The sequence below is a fragment of the Ostrinia nubilalis genome, chromosome 17 (assembly GCF_963855985.1).
Source record: "Ostrinia nubilalis chromosome 17, ilOstNubi1.1, whole genome shotgun sequence".
Lineage (NCBI taxonomy): Eukaryota > Metazoa > Arthropoda > Insecta > Lepidoptera > Crambidae > Ostrinia > Ostrinia nubilalis.
The window spans coordinates 11025178-11031265 of NC_087104.1; positions in this window are offsets into that span (position 1 = coordinate 11025178).

A 6088-nucleotide genomic window follows, 5' to 3' on the forward strand; every position below is an offset into this window, starting at 1 on the left:
AAATTCTAAAACCTCATCAGTACAGAGGTCTTACTTGTAGTGTAAGACATTATTTCTTTTTTTTTTATTCACAACGAGGAAGCTCTTGGCATGTATCTCACCTGATGGTAAGTGATGATCATACCGAAGGTGGAAGCGAGCTTCACCCGGAATCCTCAACCACAGAGGAACTGGCTATCTTACCTCTAACTGCCGGAACACTACAATCAACAACGCTGTTAACATTGTTATTATGGCGACAGACTTAGGTAAGATGGTGGTAGCTAGCCAGGCGGACTTAGAACAAGCCCTACCACCAACCAAACCGAACAGAAAAATCTGCCCCCACTGGGAATCGAACCCGGGACCTCTGCGTCTGAAGCAGGTGGTTTTACCACTAGACCACAGAGACGGTTATTTCTTAACTTCGTAACTTTTACGCACCTATTACGTACGTATTCACAAACGATGCAAATCGAACGCACAGCGTTGAATAGAGCTCTGTGATTGGTTCGTGTGTCACCCTGTGCGTCCACGCGCACTGTGAGACCTCATAGTAATGTTTGTGAATACGGGCGTTAGATTCGAGTATGACTATTCTACATTTTATAATACGCGTCAACATAAACTGTCAATTTAGAGAGTACATAATAATATGTTAGCGGGTACATACTCATTGCTACGCGTGGTTTTACGTCGCAATTGACGTGGAACTTCTTGCGACTACGAAATCATGTTTTCCCGCAAGATTGAATGCAAACAGAATTTCCTCCCGCGAGTTACGCGGCAATTTGGAATAAATAAAGCATTCGATTATTTCGTTTACAACATTCGAATAAGGAAATCGATTTGTGATTTATTATTCACTCGTAATGCTTTGTCGTCCGCGGCTTAACTGCCAACGCCAATATGCCTCGGCTATCGTATCATTGTAGGAATAAAGTCTCGCACCATTTACTTTACGAATTGCCTTTTTTGTGATGGGTAATTATTTATTCGACTTTTCCTGATAATCGAGAAATGAATAAGTAAAACTTATTTAATATAATAAATAAATATGTCACGACAATGAAATAAATAACGCATGTACCAAAAATGTAAGTCTCATAATATTTTCCATAAAGCTACGAAAATTCCCGCTACGGATTCGTAGAAAGTTATTTATACGCTACGAGAAGTCTGCTACGAAGTTTCGTAGCAGTCACGTGGCTGAATTTTCTTTTCACACCTGAAGCTCGGTACTGTGTACTCTTAACTGTAACCGTAAACTCATATTGTACTATAACATATAAGGCTAAGTTGCACCAACTTATTTTAACCGTGACTATAACCTTAACCGGTGTATTAGGGAGTTTGACAGACATTTGTTGTTTTTAAAGTAAGATAGTGCGACCCAGCCTAAGTGATTAATTATATAACCTTGATGTCATACGAGCAAGTGCTTTTTCTAGAAAAACAATACGAACTAATATGGCTTGGTATACATGAAAACACTGCAAGTAGTATTTCTGAACTTATATTTACTTACTTGGTTTACCTTGACAGATCCCAGATACGAGTATAATTTGTTTGTTAATAAATACGACCATATTTGAACTGCCTACGTTTACCTTACACAAGCTAATTGTAGCGTATGTTATTATTAAGCTTTTCAGGAAAGCGTCAGAGCTTTTTATAGACTAATTGCACTTAATTGCTTGTTTAGTGAGTGGGCTATAAAAGCCATCATGTCAAACGCGGTAACCGACCTACGCAGGTATACCGCAGTGTGTTAGCTTTGTGGCCTTATGACGTAAAAAACAGTTCTTGGAAAGTTTTTAAAATAATACGTAGGTACCTCTACCTCGTCTATCTACTTAAAATGGATTGCTCAAAAGGCAGCGAATAGTCACCTAAAATAATTTCAAATTAAGTAGACATACAGTTACAGTTTACTCGTACTTCGTCGTACTACATGTAGTTAGTAAATATGTAATGAGGATTTGTCCGCCTTTTAAACGATGATTTCTCGTAATAATCTAGCTTAAATAAGCTATCCATATTTATGTCACAAATTTCTGTTCAGGCCCCCTAGACAAAGTAACATGTGAGTTTAGAAATCGAAACGTAGCGAATTAACAAAAATAAAGCCGGAGCGAAGCGATTTAGGAACGAAAACTTTTAAGTGTAAGAGTATTTACTTTGTCTAGGCCCAAGACTCTAGGGAGTGGTCTCCAAACTTTGAAGCCTTGGGGCTATAATATTTTTTTCGGTATGTTGTAAGGGCCATATCAATTTTAATTTTTCTGCCCATCTATGCAAACACAGTACGGGCCGGATTGAGTTTGGAGATGCCTGTTCTAGGGTAACCTGACTAATACATGGAAGTTTTCTCACAATAAGACTGTTCCAATGGTAGGGCCAAGATATGGTGCGTGCAGAATTGCGTGCATCGGGCATGCCATATGCCAGTCACTGGCGCACGTGACCCATTTGTTTGGCATCGGACCGACGGGGCTGCGATTGCCGGCCACTTAACGATATTGCTGACTGGTAGCGAACCACTTATGTGGGACGTGGGACAACTCGAAAGATCTACTAGTTATCAAGGAAAGTTAGACCTTCTACGGATCAAGGAAAATAAAGGAAGTTCAAGATATTCGTTGCATAATACGTTATTACGTACGTGTACGTATAATTTATTACGTGAAGCATTAATAGAGAACGCGACTCAAAAGTTGAGTTAGGTAGCCGATTTAATCGATTCTTTGCTGACCGATAAAAAATTATGTCGACGCCATAAAGTTGTATTCTTTAAAGATTTAAGTTCAATTTATGATAAATAATTGCAAAACTCCGAGTATCACGTATTCTCCTCATCTTAAAGTTTCATAATATCTCTATTACAAACTGACCATCGACTGACCCGACCAAACGTCTCTATTTCGCTAACAATACCCAACCACATCACTATTCCAACAACAGAACTCGGTCACTTAAAGCTCGCTTGCAATTTTTGCAGTCGACTAAAATCCGTTCAATTAAATACAACCGGCTGAGCTACGAAGCAATTACATCTAATGCGATTTTTATCAGTTGCCCGACAAATGACCGGCGCCGAGGGAGTGGGATGAGCACAAATTATTATTGTTGGCCTGGGAAATCTTGTGCGGAGTGTGCCATGAAAACGTAATGGACGCGCGGTAATGACAAAGTACTGTGTGAGAATTTGAATGAATTAGTGATAGAATAGATCCGACTGATTTTTCTGGCGAAAACAATTGCCTATCATAATATGACGAAGATTGAGAGTTTGAGACCTTATAAAGGCTGCAGGTGCTGGATGCAAGCCGCTACCAACCGGCCAATATGGAAATCATTGGGGGGATGGTGGGACCTATCTTCAGTGGACGTCCTATGAGTGAAATGATGTTGATGAGATGCAAAGAGCAGATTTTTGAAATAGATTAAAATGATATCTAGCATTTAATTAAATATATCAAATAAAGAACCGACTTAAATGGATAGAAGAATAGAAACACAACGTAGATATTGTACAGTAAGCTTTATAATGTACTTTCAAATTGTAAGCTGCACAAAGTTGAATTTTAACTGTTAATTAAGCTCTGTAGATTTTGCCTAGGTTTAACCTAGTTACCTATAAGTATAAATAATGTATACGTTGCCATGATACTAGTTCATGAAACTGTACATTCTAAAATCGCATCTATTAGAACCTCATAAGATCTAGCTTAATTTGTCGTCTGTGCAAGTTATAGCAAGTCATAAAAACTTGTACCATGAATCTGAGTAGGTTCTGAAGTATGTGGAGATTTTAATGAATAAATAATACTGTTTTGTTGAACTTGATAAATAAGTTATGGTCGGTCGACTTGGGAAATCTACTGAAGTTATCCAAAATCGTATGCAAAGTTGTAATTTGACCAAAATTTAGGCTTGAGCTATTTGAAATTTGATTTGATTTTGTGCCACCTACACATTGTATGATGACAATGAAATTAAATTAAAAAAATAAAAGGTGCCTTATGTGATATTTAGTTGCTAGTCACATACAAGCCCCGCTTAATTTGGAGTTACGTAATTAGATGATAGATGGATGAAATTAATTAAAAGTAGTGTAACTTACCTAATGTAACAGTGTAATCGATGAATCTGAACTTGAGTTTTCGTGTTATTAAAATAGTTGGAAGTAACTTAAAATCTATTTAATTAACTAAATGTAATTCGTATTAGTATGTAGTGTAGATGAAAATATAATTAGCAATTAAGTAATATTGCAGCGCACTTCCTATTAAATCAATGCCATTAGGATTTTTCTGATCTACTTTAGGTTTTAACTTTTATACTTAACTATTGACTACATCAGAAGTTAAGCTAAGTTATGTGGTATAGCTAGTTTTAATAGAAACTGTCAAATTTTCTAAAACATAAAGTTGAATAGCATTGTCACCGAGCCCTACTTAACTTTAAAATTAATTGATTTTATTGGTACTTACTTCAATACCTACATGGCGCTCAAGCAAGATATACAATTTGTCGGCGCTCATTAAATAAACGATCAGTTTTTATTTTTAAGTTTCCCGTTCCCGTCCTAAATTGCTCCAGCACATTTTCCCTGGAAATTTGCGGCAGATGTTAGAACGTGTCTAGACATGAAAACTTAATGGACGCAGCGTAACGACAAAGTACTAGGTACTAGGCTGTCCGCACCAGTCATGACGTATTTTTAAGGATATGTACTAAAAATAAAAGCTACCGGTCTTTAAAATATGGGGTCATTGAAAACTGTTGGTAACTAACTAATTTGGTAACTAATATTCACTTCAACAAATATTGTTCTTCTGTGATTTATTTTATCACGTATTTTTAAGCAATGTTTCATATATTTTAAGATAACTTACACTTGAAATAACAAAAAATATTATCAAGATATTCAATAATTAATTAGATATACAAATAGGTAGGTAACTTTTCGGTAAAAGACAGAATATCTTTGATACAAAAATAATGAAGGATCTTGTGCAGGTACATATTATATACGAATAGTTATATTTTCTATAGTTTAAAATCCTGTCTTAAGCCGAGCAAAAGTGCTTTTAGTCCTTTAAATTTTTAACCAAATACCGTAGTTTGAGCTTCATATAAAAGCTGTATATGCCGTAGGATATTCAAGATGCTTACGTTGGTTTTTAAAATTAAAATTAAAGAGTACTTACACAACTTAGTTGCAATTGAATCAGCGCTTGCACGGTTATATTACGTATATCTATGTTTAAATAAATTTAAATTCTAACCTTTATAATAAAGGTTTGTTATACACAAATGTGTTTACGATAGTTTTGTTACAATGTTAGGAAATATGGAATTTTCATCATCATCATCTCAGCCATAGGACGTCCACTGCGGAACGTAGGCCTCCCCCAATGCTTTCCATGTTGCCCGGTTGGTAGCGGCCTGCCTCCAGCGCCTTCCTACTACTTTTACGATGTCGTCGGTCCACCTAGTGGGTGGACGTCTCACGGTGGACTTTTACTGTCTGTGAAATGTTGACATTGGATGAAGAAACAAATTATCAATGAGTTATTTTTTTTATCTTTATTGCATCGTGTGGCATTTTCAACCAGTTAGTTAACCTTTAGCCCAGTGGTTCTTAACCTTTAAGTCACAAGGGACCATTTTACCAAATTCCTGTCTTGTCAGGGACCACTTTTTTTTCTTCAAAATCCTATGAAAGGGGAGGTCGATTTCTCGCCCACTGTGCGCCGTTTGCGTTGTGTTAACTCGACTCATCACGTCACGTCACTTGTTTATTACGATGTCTTCGTGGACCACTTGGAATGCCTCCAGGGACCACCAGTGGTCCGCGGACCACCGGTTAAGAACCACTGCTTTAGGCCAAACAGAATAAAGTCCTAGTATTTATTTTAAGCTTTTGTTATGGTTTAAGTGTTTGAGTTTGAATAGGCATTTAACGAATGAATAGACAATAAACTAGTTCGCGGACAAGCGGCCGGCAGGAGGCCTCGCTGCGGTCACGGAGGTAGGGTTGTCTCTTAACACTAAACTATATCACAGATAATTATTTTCATTGTTGTCATGTGAAAGCATT